General features: G+C 47.6%; 1 long non-coding RNA gene across 1 annotated transcript in view; it reads right to left on the bottom strand.

Moving 5' to 3' along the window:
* Positions 1-514: 514 nt before the first annotated feature.
* Positions 515-19,028, bottom strand: part of LOC132473226 (uncharacterized) — a 110,583-nt gene continuing 92,069 nt past the window's right edge. The window contains exons 2-4 of the long non-coding RNA XR_009529287.1: positions 4,076-4,242; positions 3,838-3,897; positions 515-1,400 (exon numbers count right to left, since the gene is read on the bottom strand). This is a non-coding gene — a long non-coding RNA (uncharacterized LOC132473226). The remainder of the gene's footprint in view (positions 1,401-3,837; positions 3,898-4,075; positions 4,243-19,028) is intronic.

The following is a 19,028-nucleotide window of genomic DNA, read 5'->3' as shown; positions in this document are numbered from 1 at the left end:
GATGTTAGCCCTCCCCCTACCCCTTAAGCTACCTTTAAACTGGTATTGGGACATGGCTCCACGGCGCGTGAACGCGCAACAGCGAGGGTTAGGGCTGAGATTTTGAAGCGAGCCAAGTAATGGGATTCAACCTAACAATGTTGGTGTATTACAATTCATTATTTGAGTAGGCTACTCCAACTTCGTTGCTGGTCGATATGTAAACATTTACTTTTATATAAATTATTGATTGCATTTTTCGTAAATAGTTAGTTGGAAGGAATCTGTTTCTTAAGCAATAACATTGAACTGTATTTCTCTAGGCCTACATACGTTTACTATGTTACCATGGTATTATTTGGGGCAATCTTACATATTTATGAAGTTTCCAGATCAATAAAGTTCTATCTCTTTTTATTTGAACTGCCTGTCTGTCCTCTTGATTATAGTATTACAGTGTGTACCTTGGTTATCAGCTATCAAAGAATGGTGTCCAAATGGCTGCATGTGTAAGAAATAGGATTTGAACCGAGTGTTACAATAAAAAAAGCTTTTATTACAAGACCCCCCCACCCCAAATTTTAACAAAACACTTTATTTTTCTTTTTTTTTGGCTGTTTGGCTGGGGCAGAAGTGTGGAAGGGGAAACAAAGACAGGTTAAGAAGAAGTAAGGAAAGGAATGAGAGGAAGAACAGTGAAATGAATGAACAGTGTGATAAACACAAATGATTACCAAAAACGTTATAATTACTGATTTATCAAATACGCAGAGAAGAGCATCATCGAATAAAGATTAAGGACCTGGATTATATTTGACAGTATTGAAAACTGTTGAAATTACAATTCAGATTGGAGAAGGCTGAAGGCATTGGCCCTAAAAGTGTCAGTCTCACCCACTCTGGATTATCGCTTTAAGAGACTGTGAAATGCTTTTTAAAAAAATTTAATTTCCCCTATTGGTGAAATGAACCTTGTCTTTTAAGTATAAACCACAGCAGTTTAACCTTATTCCATGATGCTCTACGCTGTTGCCTCCTAGCTCTACACTAACAAATGCGTTCATCACACTGTTCACCCATTTCCTAGGGTGATTTAGCTTCCTCGTTGATGTTAGAGTAGACGATCTGCATTGCTGGGAACTGCCGGTGGAGGTACTGCAGGTCCTGCTTCATTGCGGCAACAACCTCAACTCCCTCCAGGCGTCCGAGGTCGTTGCCGCCACAGTGGATGAGCAGGACATCCGGGGCTGTTCTTCCTCTCAGGGACTGCAGGAAGAAAGGGATGAGGGTCTTCCATCTCAGCCCGCCCCAGCCAAACCAACTGACCCTGGCCTCTAGGCCAAGGTGGGGGCCACAGGTTTCCCTGGCTCTCTCCTCTCCACGGCGGACGTAGCTGTCCCCGATAATCCACACTTCTGGCCCTAAAGATTACAAAACACAGATTACTATACATGTAAATACAGAGTGAGGGGACTGTTAATTTATAGAACAATATAGCTTAATATATCCTATTCATACAGTCATTAGCTTATGTCATATGAATTCAGTAAACATTAGGGCTGTAACGATACGCGTATCGAAACCGAAATCGTGACACTCAGAGCCACGAACCTGTCTCGCGGTGTGAGAAGGCAGAAGTGCGATACGCCCCTTCTAACTCTCCAATCGGTCAAATTGTCCGATTGAAATTCGCTAATAATTTGTCTAAATAATAGTCTGCTGACACCGCCCCCTCTTATCGATGCCGTAATTATGCGACGAGATGCCCTCTCTGTGATGACAGCTCTCCGTGGCTACGGAGGATTGCATTTCTCCACAGCCGTCGAAGTCCTCATATGCGATATCAACGACATTTATCCAGAGTGGGCCAAGCACGAAAAAAATTGCCTTTGTGATCCCTGTCTCGATTGTTTTGTGTGATTTGACCGGCAGTTTGTCTGCTTATAGGTCGGAATGAAGCGGCCACCGATTATTGACAGGATGGGTACTTTATTCTACCGGACTCGTTCGCCTCTTCACTAGACGCACACGCTACCGCTCGCTCTCCTCGCTCGTCCACTCACTCGCTGACGTCACTCACACACACACACACACACACACACACACACACACACACACACACACACACACACACACACACACACACACACACACACACACACACACACACACACACACACACGCACACTGCCATTCTCGCGCACACATAGGCCTACGCTACTCGTAACACTATGCCTCGTTATTGCGACGTTCGTGTTAGACGTTCATGTTTTTTCTCATCTATTGAAAGTTAGGATATTAAACATGTTGCATTCTATACGGCCTCATTATTTAAAGGGGTAGTTCGGAATTTTGGACATAGGGCCTGATTCCCAAATGAGCATTGGTATTCTATATCACTGGAGACAGTTTTCAACACATTTCATTCAGTCCTTCTAGTTGCAGAGTTCGCTCGTGCTAGGCTAGCGCACGGCAACGGGCAATGCTAGCCTGCTATTAAAAACAGTCTTACCCACTCCACAGTACACCCGAGGTAAATCAATTATAACGCCAGACTATAGATTTAAATGTCTGTGTTGATAGAATAATGTTAGAAATAAAACTAACCTTGCATCGCATGAATCATCGAGGGACTACTTTCTCAGCAGAAGCGGAATTTTACTATGCGCTGGTTAGGTTTGTAACCGAATCACGACAGAAGAACGTAAACAGAGAAGCGTGGGACAGAAGCGCAATTGAACGACTAGGCAACATGATGGTTCAGTGTGCTTTTAGAAATTGTAGAAATAAACGGTACAGATGGGCACTACAAAGTTTCCACCAATTTCCAGTGCGAGATCCAGAAAGGACTCAACTGTGGCTTGTTGCTGCTGGCTTGGACATCAAAACACCGGCTCGTACATGTACGGTTCGTTGGATACAACAAATTCCTCATAATCGTCTTCAAAAGCAGATGCATCGCTAACTCCTCCAAACGTGGGCATATCTTGTTAATTGAATACGCTTATAGAATTCCTTCGTTCACTGTACTCTGCGTTTGTAGCAATGACAGCGGCAGGTAACCTAGGTATCAGTCCGCCGCTGCCGTAGCCTACGTACAGGAATATAAACACTGCTGCTGAGACCCCGCAATTCCCTCAAAATGCAATGCAATGCAAGGTTGGTTTTATTTCTAACATTATTCTATAAACAGACATTTAGATTTATAGTCTGTCGTTATAATTGATTTACCTCGGGTGTACTGTGGAGTGGGTAAGACTGTTTTTAATAGCAGGCTAGCATTGCCCGTTGACGTGCGCTAGCCTAGCACGAGCGAACTCTGCAACTAGAAGGATTGTATGAAATGTGTTGAAAACTGTCTCCAGTGATATAGAATATGCTCACTTGGAAATCAGGCCCTATGTCCAAAATTCCGAACTACCCCTTTAAGCTACATAGTCTAATAAGAAGCGCTAATGGGATATTTGACTAAACCAACCAAACTAGTTGAGGGTTTTGCCTACCTGCAAGCATCCTCCAACTGCAATTTTTGGTTATTTATTTATTAATTTAGCTATACTTCAATAGTATTCTTTCTGTTCAAATCTGTTCAGTGTTCCAAATTATTTGTTATTAAATGTTACATTAAGTTAATTGTTATATTGTTGTTTAAATAAAATGCTTTTTAAGTTTAAAAAAAATCGTGGGATGTATCGAACCGTGGGTCAAAAATCATGATACAAACCGAAACGTGAGTTTGTGTATTGTTACAGCCCTAGTAAACATGCAATTCTAATCATTTGTCATATTAGGGGACACACAGACAATACAAAATGATGTTCTGTGAATATATTCTCCTTAGTCAAGCTAAATACTTACTTTTAATAGGGGGTTGCCCTGGTACTCAAGCCCTTGTCTTTTCCATTTGATTTGCAATAGCTACAATATAAATATAAGAAAAAAGGATTAAGGTACGCAACAACATCCACTGTAGACATCCAATGGTAGCATACTTTAATATTTCTGAAGAGCTGTAATGTTTTACATTATTTAACATTATAGATTTCTATTAAGAAATATATTTCATGCAAAACTCATAAGAAACTTTAAAATGTACCTTTTCGATTTCGATGAGCCGACGATGCGCACATGGAACTAGCAGTGAGAGTGGCGGATGGATCCGCTCTATAAATAGATGATCATGCAAACATTTCGGCCTTTCCACCAAACTCACTTGAGAAGATAGTCATCGATCAATTAATGCGAAAATGACTGGTTGTGTTGCTATCAACTGCGTGAATCGATCGGAATCCAAGATAGCACTTTACAGGTATGTGAAAGATCATTTCTAAACTAATAATTAATAATTAAAAAAATAGTAAACTAGTAAACATTAGCTTAAAGTTAGAGCTAAGTTAGCCTTAGCCATCATGTTAGTGATGCAATTTTAAACTTTTGATTGAAGTGATGTACCAATTTGTGATATACACACTATTCTATATTGTTGTTGCAATCTCACATTTTACTTGTTGGATCGTTGAAGATCAAAAAGATAACCTTAATGTTCACACTGACTCCTACAGATTAAATTAAATATTATAGCCTACTAATGGCCATTGCAAACTATTGGGGGAGTACCAGAATGCCATCACGTGTGTCTTAAAAGCAATGGAAAGGGCAAACAACATTTATTATATTTTATTATATTGTTCTGTTATTATTCGGATATGAATGGAATTTGTTTATTTCTGTTCCACTGACTATTTGATTAAATACATGAAATGAAATGTGCAGCAGAGTTGTCCTTACACTTAACTTTATTTATTTAGCACCTTTCATGACATACAATGCAGCTCAAAGTGCTTTGCACAACAAGAGACAGGTGTCTTTTTAGAGGAGGCCGTATTTAAAAAAAAAAAGTAGGTGAATATTGGATGTGTTAACTTGAAATTTCACTGATAATAATTTTTCAGTACACAATAGTATCCCTTCCTATTGTTTTTTACAATAACTTTGAAATATCCTTGAAGGTAATAGACATAATTTCTCCACTGGCTCCCGCTCCGACAGAAGAAAAGGCTCCGCCAGTGGGTGAAAAACATGAACCACAAGAAGTGGGTACCAAATTTGTACAGCATTTCACAGAGGACTGCTTCACCATCAAACGCAGACTCAAACCACATGCGGTCCCCACCCTTTTCGGCAAGCCTGAATCACCATCTAAGGTAAGGGGAGAGGTAAGTAATGTGTATCAAGAACACAATTACTGCTCAGTCTTTTTAGGTGTTGCAGCTGTTGTTGATGATGAGGTACAGGTTAATGTTTCGGAAGCCACAGAGGTTACAGGTATTGTTGATGAAGCTGTTGAGGTACAGGTTAATGTTTCTGAAGCCACAGCATCAACCAGTGCTGAGCATCATTATGCAGTGGTGAAATCTCCTCTATCCTTCAAAAGGCAGGCTGAAAAAAAACTGGGATCCATTAGAAAAAAACTTAGAGTGGTGCAGCAGAAGAGTAGGAAATTGAAGATAAAAGTTTCCTGCCTAACTCAGGTCATCACTTCTCTCAAAGAGAAGCTGCTAATTTCTAGTGGCTGTGCAGAGATGCTGGAGAACTCCTTCAGTGGAGTCCATAAGACCTTGCTCTCCAGAAGGGCGCAAGGTAAAAGATCGAAAGTGTCGGAGGAGTTGCGTTCATTTGCAATGACTCTGCACTTCTATTCCGCCAAAGCTTATAGTTTTGTGCGTAAAGTATTTGACCTTGTAATGCCCCATCCTGATACTATCCGGACGTGGTACAGCCACATTTCTGCGGATCCCGGTTTTACAAAGCCTGCCTTCTCTGCTCTTCCATGTCATGTGCAGAACAGAAAAGTTTAAGGAAAGGAGACCCTGTGTGCTCTCATGTTGGATGAAGTGGCCATTCGAAAGCACGTGGAATATGCAGCTGGAAGATTCCATGGATATGTGGACCTTGGCTGTGGCACTGTTGATGACAGTGTACCACCAGCCAAAGATGCCTTGGTCCTCATGGTTGTAGCCATCAACGACTCCTGGAAAATCCCTGTTGCCTATTTCCTCATTAATGGAATGACTGGTGAAGAGCGTGCCAACATCATCAGGGAATGCCTTCATCGACTCCATGCCACCGGAGTTTGTACAGTCTCCTTGACGTGCGATGGACCATCATGCCACTTTTCCATGCTGAGAGCCCTGGGAGCAACATTGGATGTCAATAACATGAGATCCTCTTTTGCACATCCTGCTGATCCAACACAATTGGTCCATGTTCTGCTGGATGTTTGCCATATGTTGAAGCTGCTCAGAAACACATTGGCTGACGGAGGTTTACTCCGAACTCCAAATGGAGAAATCTGTTGGAAATACATTGAGGAGTTGAATAAACTTCAAGAGATGGAGGGACTACGACTAGGAAACAAGTTAAAAATGGCTCATGTACGGTGGGAGAAACAGAAGATGAAGGTGAAGCTTGCAGCTCAGGTGTTCAGCAGCAGATGCTCTTGAGTACTGTAACACACAGTTGCATCTTCCACAGTTCAGCGGGTGCGAGGAGACAGTGAAGTTCCTGAGAACCATTGATGCCGCCTTCGATGTCCTTCATAGCAGGAACCCTTTGGGGAAGGGGTCCAAAGCCCTTCCCCAACTACACAAAAACTTGTGTAGTTGGCTTTATTGCCAGTTGCGCAAGTGCATGGAATATTTTCCTTCCAAATGCACCATGCCGTTACCTCCTCACCTACAAGCTGAGCCAAGATCACCTTGAGCTGTTCTTCTCCTGTCTGAGAGCACGTGGTGGATTCAACAACAATCCCACATCAAGACAGTTTACAGCTGCCTACAAGCGTCTTCTTTTCAAGTCCCAAGTCAAGACAGGAACAGGCAACTGCATCCTACGTGATAATACCACCATCATGGATCTCACACCTGCTGCAGCGAACACCTTGCGCAGGTTTGATGCACCTTGTGGAGCTTTCTGACCATGAATACCAGCTCTGCCCAAATGTTGATACCATGTCCGACTACAAGGATGCTGCAATCAACTACATGGCTGGCTTTGTGGTCAAAAAGCTAAAGGAAAGGCATACCTGCATGCCTTGCGCTGACGCTCTTTCTTCATCAACCGTACATCCCTTCATTCTCTTGAAGAATCGTGTAAGTTTGGCAAAAACCATCTGCCGGGATAGTTGCTGTTTGCAGGGAAACGGAGCGTTGCTTTCAGAGAATTTTGAGAACAACTTCCGGCAAACCTCCCCAGGGACATGGTATAACATCAGCCATTGTCACTCAAGTACTGGAATACAGTGCTGGTAAGACATTGTTCCCAGAGCTGCACAACCACATGTTCGAAACCACTGTTGACGACTATCACGTACATCTTCTGGTTAAAATGGCATCCTCTTTATATTGTAAGATAAGGATGAACCATCTGGCAAGACGGGCAACAGAGAGTCTGCATAAGGACTCTGTTAGACATAAATTCACAAAGCTCATCCATTTTCATCACCAGTAAACCACATTACTGGGAAGGATAGGTTAGATAGATAGATACCAAACATACATAATAACAACAAAAAAATACACCCCTAATTGTAACAATTGGAGTTAAACCATGTAAAAATAGAAACAAAAACTAAGTTATACAATGAGATTTTAATTTAACCTTGCAAAGATTGTAAATAAGATTTAGAAAAGATAATTGTTGTCAACAGTGGAACATGTAGAGCATATCTCAAACCACCCTCCAGCCAATGAGATCTGTATTTGTACAGTTTAGTGTTCAGTGACCGGCAGCAGAGCAGCAGAGCAGCTAGCAGCTAGCATCCACCTGGCTCCAGCAGCAGCTAGCAGCAGCTAGCAGCTACCATCCACGCTATCACTGCTAGCTCGCTAGCCGATACACATCGCTCTGGTACAGTTCAATTCTCTGCTAAACCACGGATGAACCCATCATCACCATCATGCCAAAAGACACAGACAAAGAAACCCAACGCAACATCGCACTAGGTGCGTTACTAGATTCCGCTGACCCTGACAGCAAACGACTGCTCAGTGCCTACAAGCCAGGAGAAACCCGCAAGAAGAATATGACTGTTATGACGCATAGCTTATACACGGTCCCAGTGATCGAGAAATGTGCTAACTACCGCGGGATCAATACAAGAACCTCATCTGGCGACAAAGTATACAGAAACAAGAAGTTAATGGTAGACCGAGTCATTCTGAAGATCCAAGCCTGCTTCCCAACCATCTGTGACGAATGCACCCTCCAGTACCGGAACACGCTGAACGATACACCCATGTTCACCTGTTTCATCTGCTGGCAAGGTTCGCACAACTGCCCTGCAATACAACAGCAGGACACGAAGTTCGAGGGACAACCACCAGCAGGACTAGTGTGGTTGTGCCACGACTGCAAAGAACGGAACCAGCTGGTACCTACCAATTATACCAATAACAGTAATTCCCATTCAGCTGAAGAGACTGCTGACACCGGCGCTGAAGAGAATGCGGAGGAAAGACAAAGCCCACGACGGAACATGCCAGGGCAAGTTAACGCCGCGAAGGAAGACGTCCCTGCAAATACCGATACCGTAAATCCGCCACCCTTTGACGGCCAACAGTCCGCCCCAAAGATTGCACAGAGGAGAGATACCAAAGCTTCCGACAACCGACAAAACCTAGAAAATCGCCCAGTATGTGAGCTCTACAAAAAGCACTGCTGTCCACACGGGGTGTCTGGGAAAGTCAGAGTGGATGGAGCTCCCTGCCCAAACCCACACCCAAGACTCTGCAACAAGTTTATACAAAACGGCAACCGACGTGGTGGTTGCATAAAGGGAAACAAGTGTAACTACTTCCACCCCAAACTTTGCAGAGACAGTGTGAGTAAAAAGTTCTGTACCAACACCGAATGCAATCTCACACACCTTAAAGGGACCCGAAGACGAGAGGCAGACGACCAGTCGAATATCCCTAGACCAGGGATACTAAAACCAGAGCAGTCTCAACGAACGCGGAGAGATAGCTGTGGTTCAAACATCCCGTGGAATAACAAGGATACCCCCATGTACCACCGGCAGAAAGACACTAAGGGTCAAAAAAAGGACAACGTTGGTGAACAGATGTCTTTTTTAGTGACCATGGTGGAGGACCTGAAAGGGACCCAAAACCAAATGCAGAAGAACATGCTTTCTTTACATCAGTGCATGATGTCAAACTTAGCAGGACAAAACCTGGGAATGTCGATGTTCCCAACAACAACAGCAGCAGTCACAAACCAGCTGCACAATCCAGTACCCCAGCCACAAATACCAAACCCGTGGTGGATAAACTAAGCCCATGCTCCACCTTTATTCTGCTAAATGCCCAGGGGATCTCCCCCCTAGCCACCAGCTGCCAACGTTGGAAGTTACCATTCCTTACAGATACCGTGAATGAATCTGGCAGTGGCTTCATACCCTTCATCAGCATTACAGAGAGCTGGTTGAAATCGTATGTGACGGACAGTCAGATAGCGATTGATGGCTACACCTCTCTGAGATCCGACAGAGAGAAGATACAACGAGGTGGAGTAGTCCACGACAGCTTACCTGTATCCAACGTTACTGCCTATGACGATGGTACATGCGAGGCAGTCATGGGTACACTGAGCAGTATAGACACTATTCTCGTCAATGTCTATAGGCCACCGACTGCTACGGACGAAAAGTTCACTCAGCTACTCGGCGATGTACAACAATACTTGGATATTACCACGAGATCCAAGCACCACGACATCTACATTACCGGAGATTTTAACCTCCCGGTAATAGACTGGCTGTCCCACACTACAGACCATTCCCAAGGGATACAACGAGGAACTGAGCCAGCTCAAAGGTTGCTCGACTTCATGGGTACCAACTTCCTGACCCAGGTCGTCGACAAGCCAACGAGGGAAAGTAACATCTTGGATCAAGTACTCACAAACTGTCCCCAATATGTTACTGAGGTCAAGTGTGAGGATACTCCTCAGTCCGATCACGACATTGTGACAGTTACCACAGGCTTCGATTGGAGACCAACCAGACAAGGCCAGGGGGCCGCATTACCAGAAGATCCGTTCTCCTTCCGTTCCATCAACCACTACGAGGGTGACTTCGAGAAGATGAACGAGGACGGTTAACTGGCAGGAGCTAGCAGAGCTCTGTCATCAGGAGGAAGACGACGATGGCACCCAATTCATGGACCTACTACGACTCACCGTGCTACAAATGGCTCTCAAACACTGCCCCAAACGTAAACTCTTCCCTCCATCAAGTTGCGGACCGAAGAAACCTAAGAGCCGAGAAAGGCAAGTGCTGAAGTGGAAGAGAAGGAAGCTAATGGCCAGAGTGAAGGCTCTTGAGGAGAAGCAGCCTAACTCACCAGCGATACAAGACATCAAGGATGAGATAAGCTTGCTGTGCATCGATATCAGGGACGCGATACATAGCGAGCTAAATCGAAGAGAGCTCAAAGCTGTTGCTACTGTAAAGACGAACCCACGTTTCTTTTTCAGCTATGCAAAGAAATACTCTAAGTTGAGGAGCAACGTGGGACCACTGAGGAACAGCAACAACGACCTGGAGAACAACCCAAAGGTTATGGCTGATATTCTGCAGCGACAATACGTCTCAGTATTCAGCGATCCCTCTAACCCAAACCTCAAAGACACCACGGAGCAACTAACACCACCGAGTTGCAGCATCTCGGACCTGGTGTTTCGCACTGACGATATCATCAAAGCAATCAACGAGATTGGTACCTACTCGTCTACCTCCCACGAATGCATACCTGCAAGCATTCTGAAAGCATGTAAGCAGCACATCTGTGGCCCAATCCACATGCTGTGGCAGCGCTCTTTCGCCAAAGGGATGATACCGGAGTCCCTAAAGAAACAATACATCATCCCGATACACAAGAAAGATAGCAAGGCAGAACCAGAGAACTACCGCCCTGTTTCACTGACCTCGCACATCATAAAAATCTTTGAGCGGGTTATACGAAACTCTTTAGTTGGATACCTGGAGGAGAACTCCCTGTTCTCCAGTAAACAACACGGTTTTCGTAAAGGGAGAAGCTGTCTTACCCAACTCCTGGCCCACTACGACGGTATCGTAAAGAACCTCAACGCTGGACTAGAAACAGATGTCATATACCTGGACTTCTCAAAAGCGTTTGACAAGGTCGACCATGGTCTTCTCTTACGTAAGCTCAAGTTTTACGGTATCAAGGGGAAGCTCTATGACTGGATCAAGGACTTCCTGTCCAACAGAACACAGGTGGTTACTGTGGACGGACACCAGTCAGAACCAGAAGACATTCTCAGTGGCGTACCACAAGGTACAGTACTCGGCCCACTACTCTTCCTCCTCCATGTCAACGACCTAGAGGAAACTGTAGACCACGCTACACCGGCAAGCTTTGCGGATGACACAAGGTTATCTGCTGCTATCAGTACTACAGACGACATCTACTTCAAGAAGATATCAACCGAGTTGTCGAGTGGTCACTGCAGAACAATATGGTGTTACATGAAGGGAAGTTTGAGTACCTATGTTACCGGGCAGGTAACTGCAAACTACTAGAGGAACTGCCCTTCACCAACAGCTACAACTTTGACTACCAAACCCCAGCAGGTTTCAGCCTGAAGCCAAAAGCCTCCGTCAGGGACCTTGGAGTAACCTTGGCTTCCAACTACCACTGGTCGGTTCACATAAACCAGACGGCCGCTGGGGCTAGAAAACTAGCTGCATGGGCGCTAGGAGTGTTTCGAGACCGTTCTATACTGGTCATGCTTACGATATGGAAGTCGCTTATTCGATGCAAACTCGAATACTGTTGCCCACTATGGAACCCCCACAAGCTGGAAGACATCAAAGCTCTAGAAGATGTCCAGCGGTTCTTTACAAGACACATATGTGGGCTACAGGAAACAGATTACAGGGGAAGGCTGAAAGCCTTGCGACTTCAGTCACTGCAGAGAAGGCGTGAAAGATACATCATAATCCACGTCTGGAAACTCCTACACGAGAAAGTGCCCAATGATATCAACATGGAGTTCTACTACACCGGAAGGCTCGGATGGAGAGCTAGATTACCCAAGCTCTATGGCAGAGAGCGAAAACGTCTGCCAAAACCCTATACGATGACTCGTTTGCCGTCCAAGGAGCTAGGCTTTGGAACGCACTACCGAAAGATGTCAACACCCAGGATAACCTTGATACACTCAAAGTGCACCTGGGCGAATTCCTGGGCAGAATACATGATCAGCCCCCCACAACTGGCTACAGGACATCAAATCACAACTCCATTGTTAACTGGTTAAACCAGCCGGGTGGCCTTCGAGAGAAGTTGACGACCCAGTAGGATCCTGCTGAACCATTCAATAAGGTTCAATAAGGTAAGTGTAATACTTGGAGCTTGCATGACGGAGCACAAGTTGGCACAAAGCACTCAAAACTGTAAAAATACATTGTTCAATTGTAGACTTGGAGCTTGCATAACGGAGCACAAGGCACAGTTGAATAGTGCATTTATTTTTGAACAGCACATCACACATGTCATTTTTGTAAATGTAAATTTATGCCCATCACTAACTTGCAAGTTGAGTTTAGCTTTGTCTATTATTATTTTTATTTTCTTCCCTTATTTTCTTAATGTTATGTGTATTTTGGTTTTAAGATAAAACAAGAAAAACAAAAAAATATCTATGGAGTTTGTGATGTGAGTCTTTGGTCTTGTATGTATATGCATGTTTCATGTATTTATGTGTTTTTTACATGTTGTGACTGTCTGAGTTTGTGATGTGAGTCTTTGGTCTCGTATGTATATGCATGTTTCATGTATTTATATGTTTTTTACATGTTGTGACTGTCTGAGTTTGTGATGTGAGTCTATGGTCTTGTATTTATATACATTGTTCTGAAGGTTTGCATATTTTCATATTGTTGTCCCTTTAATTGCATATAAGGACAATTATAGTTCATACTTATAGTTCATGTTAATGGGGTATTGTATTACTCATTTATTTGTTTGCCCTTTTATTATGTCAGTTTGGTGTTATTAGTTTGTAATGAGACCTATCTGCGCGGAGTGATTTGGTCCACTGGGGATACGGTCACTCGCGCAGTTAATTAATTCAGTCTCGCGTAGTCGGCCACTAGCGAAGGGTCTTTGTATTACAACCGGCCGTTGGAAACCGCACGGTGCGGACGTAAGTCGAGAAATATAACGAATTAGAATATTCGTGAGTTTCGTGCTGTCGGCAGCACGGTGTATCGGCAGACAGAGGTGCGTTTGCCGTCCGTTCGCGCGCTAGCGTTTCCCGTGGAGGAGCGCTATCCAGGAGCACGTGCTCGCGGCCTAGTCGCCAGATGGGAACCAGGAAGAGGCTGGTTTCCCTCGTTCCAGACGAGGTTCGTGAGGCGGGTTCAAGCCCCCTACCAGGCAGCACCGCCGATCTTCACCCCAACACCAAGGGAGGTGTCCCCCCTCTCCAACGCCCCCCTTTGTATCCGGCAGTTTCGACTCACCCCCTTCCCCCTCCCCACTCCAAGTGCACCAACGACCCAGCGGCGCCGCACTACGAGCACGAGGACATTCGTTAGGCCCACCGAGGGGCCTCAGGTCGGATTGTCTGCGTGTGTGCGGGCTGTGTGATTGGGTTAAAGGGAGGGTACAGCATTGGGGAGGTATATAGTGAGTGTGTATTGAAGTGTTTAGATGGCAATGTGTTTAATGTGTATCTCTAGGTCAGTTTATTGTCTGTATTAAATTGTTAAACGTAGCTTTGGTCTCCTCTCAATCTTAACTAAATACGTACAGGTTTATTATATTAAATGTTTATAGATTCCTTTATTCAGATTACATCCCTTTGGAAATTATACAGTCTTTTATAGGCTCCGGTACTTTCTTCAGTACATTTAATGGTCCTTCGAACCGGAATAGTTGTATGTAATCAAGCATAATGTCTCAAAAGAGTGAGGGAGACGACGTAAGCCCCACCCTAGATGTAGGCCCCGCCCCCACCCCCTCCCTAGAATCACTTACACCACGTTCTGTTAGAGAACGCAGGCCCCCCGCGAAACTACATGACTATCACCTGGGCACGCCAGAGCTTGATAGCCCCACTAGTGTGGATGACAACCAACCCCAGGCAGTAGAGGGCGCTACTGCCACGCCAGAGTCAGAGTTGGTCACGCGACCTAGTTCACACCCCCCTTCCCCGCTACTAAAAGCCTCAGAAGAGACAGTGAAAGTAGTGAGCCCGCGGCTGATAGCAGCCAAGCCGCCGCTATCAGAAACCTACAGCCAAGGCGAGTCGGAGGATAAGGAAGATGATGAAGAGGAGGATCTATCTGGAGATGCCTGCTCACAGACTGGAAAGGCGATCATTCCGCCTGAAGTTGAGGTCTCACTGAACAGGACCAACCCCCAGGCCTTCCAACCGGGTGAGTTCTTCATCGACCCCCCTCTCCAAGGCAGGCCCCGTGACCAGAGGTCTCGTCTATCCCGTAGCCGGCGGGGCAGCGTCCACGGCAGCCGGACAGGTAGTCAGCGTAGCGGCTACTCAGAACGATTGAGCGTTGGGAGTGCACTCTCCGAGAGGCTAATCCAGCAGTTGGTTGATAGCCAGGAGCACCAGCACCAGGACGCTCTCGCCAGAGAGGAGCACCAGCGCCAGGACGCTCTCGCCAGAGAAGAGCACCTGCGCCAGGACGCTCTCGCCAGAGAAGAGCACCTGCGCCAGGACGCTCTCGCCAGAGAAGAGCACCTGCAACGAGAAGCCCGTGGTGACAAAGAGCGTCGGGAGCGTCAAGCCCAGGCTACCGCAGAGGCACTACAACGGGCGGCCACACAGAATCTAGAACTCGCTAAGCTAGCTCTCTCTCGCCAACCAGAGTGCACTATCACCGGCCAGATCTCACGAACACCCACCAATGCTAGCCCCCCTAATCCAAGCAGGAGGGATGGAGAGGCGCCTCAAATTCTGAGCCCGAGACCCCAAAGTACACCTGTGGATGAGGAACTAGAGCTCATTGAACGCCTGGACTCCCTGCTGGACCGTCACCGGCAAAGCCCACATCCCCTCCCTCTCTCCTCACCATCAAAACCAGTACGCCATTACACGGGACCTTACGACCCACTCCCTAACCACCCGCCTGGTTCCATTGTTCCCTTCTTCACCGAAGACAGCAGGGAGAACTATCGGGAGATGCGACTGAGCCTGGACTACCTGTTAGGAGAACCGCAGGCATACCACAGTGAACAACAGAAGTGGCTCACACTCCATCTCCACTGCAAGCTACCGATAGCTAAGAGGTTGTGCTTCTCCCATGCCCAGTCCCTCAGCCCCTTCACTGATAGCATCGCGGAACTGGATCGCCGCTGGGGATGTCCATGGGACCACATCCTCGACGAGGTCGAAACCCTCGGGGAGATGCCAGATATCAGAAGCGATGCAGCTCTCGATGACTACACCCTCCGCATCCGTTCCCTGGTTACGATGCTGAAACTACAGGGACCGACTGGAACCAGAGAGCTGAACACAGGCTCCACGGTAGAGCGCTTCATAAGGAAGCTACCCAGACACAGAGAGGAGAGATTCCGGCGGCGTCACGACCAGCTGTATCCCGACCAGCCGGCGGCCAGCCTAGAGGAGCTGTCCGAGTTCCTAAGAGGGGAGGTGAAGCACATCCGCCTCCCAAAGAAAGCTGAGTCGAAGTGTGGCAGCCATGAACGGTCCGATCGAGCCTCCCGGAGGAGAGAAGGATCCGTTCGGGTGATGACGACCATCTCAGAAGAGAAGGCTGCCCCCCATGGTCAACGGGGCGGCCCTAAGAATGGTGAGAAGAAGGGCGATAGGAGACCTCCACCGCCATGCCCATATTGCACGGAGCCACACTGGCTCGAACACTGTCCTGAGTTCGAGAAGAAGAACACCGAAGAGAGGAAGCAGTGGATCAAGGACAACAAACGGTGTTGGAGGTGCGCCCGCGAGCACATGGCCAAGCAATGCACCCTAAAGAGGCCCTGTCGCATTAAGGAGTGCGGCAGGACGCACCTCACAGTCCTCCATGATCTCAATGACAGAAGGGATAAACCAGAGACCAGGGAGACCACCCAGGACCCATCCGTTGAGACAGAGGAGGGTCGCACCTACTACGTAGGCCCAGTGCGTGGTTACAACTCCCGGGTGCTACTCAAGATGGTGCCGGTCGTCCTACGCCATGATGGTAAAGAGATGTCGACCTACGCAATCATTGACGACGGCGCAGAACGCACCCTCCTGCTGAAGGAAGCAGCCAACGCCCTGGGACTCAGGGGTCGACCCCACCAGATGAACATCCTCACCATCAGGCCAGAGCCCACCAAGGTCGCAGGTGAGATAGTGTCCCTGGAGATCATGGCGAGGGGACGACCAGGAGAGGTGCATCCTCTGTGTGACGTGTTCACGGCAGCCGATTTGAGCCTTTCTAAGTACGGATACCCGATAAAGGCCCTCGAGGCTAAGTACCCCCATCTGTCTGAGTTGGAGCTTGACCAAGAAGAGGAAGTGGTGCCGACCATCCTGCTTGGGTCGGACTACGCCAGGCTCACCCTCCCAAGACGCATCCTGCCGGGCCCGAGAGGCTGTCCCGTTGCCCTAGATACTCCACTGGGCTGGACCCTCCAAGGCCCCATCAACCTGAAGAGTACTAAGCCCAGCCAGACCCGAACCCACTACCTCGGAGCCGAGGCCGAGGATGGGATACTTATGGAGAACGTCCGTAAGCTATGGCAACTGGACATCACCCCATTTCAGACCGGGAAACAGTACATGCGTTCTAAGGAAGATCAAATGGCCATGGCACTTCTAAAGGAGAAGACCCGCAGAGTGGAGACGCGTGGTGTCCTACGTTATGCCACACCACTACTGCGAAAGGAACCAATGCCAACCTTCCGCGTGTCACGTGAAGTAGCCATGCCCTGCCTGCGAAGCACGGAGAAGAGACTGGGTAGGGACCCGGAGACTGCAGCTGCTTACGCTGAAGAGATGACAAAGCTAGTCGAGTCAGGGCTTGTCCGGAAATTGGAACCCGCGGAGGAGGAAGCTAGCGCCGAGTCCTGGTACCTCCCACACCATAATGTGAAGCACAATGGAAAGAATCGGGTCGTATTCAACTGCAGCTTCCAAGTCCGCGAGCAGAACCTGAACAAGCACCTTCTTCCAGGCCCGACTCTGACCCCCTCCTTACTCGGAGTCATGGTGCGCTTTCGTCGGCAGCAGACTGCAATCAGCGGAGATATACGCTGCATGTTCCACCAGGTCCTGCTGTTGGACGAGGACAAGCCCCTTATGAGATTTGTGTGGCGTGATAACCCCAGCGACCCCCCCTCTACCTACCAGTGGGAGGTGCTCCCGTTTGGCACCACCTGCAGCCCGTGCTGCGCAACCTACGCCATGCAGGCTCATGTGATGGAAGGAACCGTACCCGAGGGGGTAGCTGATGTAGTCCTGCACAGTTTCTATGTGGATAACTGCCTCCACAGCACTGAGACGCCGGAGGAGGCACGTCGCTTGGTTCGCGACCTGCGTTCCCACCTGGCTACTGCTGGCTTCGACGTCCGCCAGTGGGCAAGCAATGACCCTGAGGTCTTGAGGGAACTCCCAGCCGAGGCAAAGTCCGACAGCAGCGAAACCTGGGTCACTCAGTCAAGTGACGACGCGCATGAAATGACGCTGGGCCTCCTCTGGAGTTTCAAAGACATGACAGAGGAGTTGAAGAAAGAACTAGCCCCCCTCCAAGTCGACTTCCAGTACAACCCACCTAGCGCCCCTCATTTCGGAGGAGTGTGGGAGAGGGAAGTTAGGTCAGTGAAAGCGGCTCTCAACTTCGCCCTTGGAGGACAGGTCCCCAAAGCAGAGGTCTTCGCCACAGTGTTGGTTGAAGTGGAGGCCATCCTCAACTCTAAGCCGTTGGGATACACGAGTAGCGACCTGGCTGACCTCGATCCCATCACGCCCAACTCTCTCCTCATGGGGCGGCCAGACACAGCTCTCCCACTCGCCGCCTATGCCTCAACCGATGACGTCAGTGATCGTACCTGGAAGTACAGTCAGGCTGTAGCTGACCAGTTCTGGAGGAGGTACACTTCAGAATATCTTCCCAATATGCAAGGCCGTCGCAAGTGGCACAGAGAGCGCAGTAACTTGGAAGTTGGCACTCCCGTCATGCTTGTAGATCCGGCGTTACCCAGAGCGCATTGGCTCCTGGGGCGGGTGAAGACTGTCGTCAAAGGGAAGGATGGAAGGGTCCGCTCGGCGATAGTGGACACAGGCCGAAGAACCTACCATCGGCCCGTGGCTCGTCTTATCGAGCTCCCCCCACACCCTGACCTGAGCCCCCCTGATTAGTTTATGTAGCAACCTTCATTTTAATATTACTGATTTCCTTCCTGTAAATCAGGGGGCGGCTGTTCTGAAGGTTTGCATATTTTCATATTGTTGTCCCTTTAATTGCATATAAGGACAATTATAGTTCATACTTATAGTTCATGTTAATGGGGTATTGTATTACTCATTTATTTGTTTGCCCTTTTATTATGTCAGTTTGGTGTTATTAGTTTGTAATGAGACCTATCTGCGCGGAGTGATTTGGTCCACTGGGGATACGGTCACTCGCGCAGTTAATTAATTCAGTCTCGCGTAGTCGGCCACTAGCGAAGGGTCTTTGTATTACAACCGGCCGTTGGAAACCGCACGGTGCGGACGTAAGTCGAGAAATATAACGAATTAGAATATTCGTGAGTTTCGTGCTGTCGGCAGCACGGTGTATCGGCAGACAGAGGTGCGTTTGCCGTCCGTTCGCGCGCTAGCGTTTCCCGTGGAGGAGCGCTATCCAGGAGCACGTGCTCGCGGCCTCGTCGCCAGATGGGAACCAGGAAGAGGCTGGTTTCCCTCGTTCCAGACGAGGTTCGTGAGGCGGGTTCAAGCCCCCTACCAGGCAGCACCGCCGATCTTCACCCCAACACCAAGGGAGGTGTCCC

Source organism: Gadus macrocephalus, chromosome 2 (assembly GCF_031168955.1).
Source record: "Gadus macrocephalus chromosome 2, ASM3116895v1".
In the NCBI taxonomy this organism is placed as follows: Eukaryota; Metazoa; Chordata; class Actinopteri; order Gadiformes; family Gadidae; genus Gadus; species Gadus macrocephalus.
This window is presented reverse-complemented; position numbering and strand designations above follow the sequence as displayed.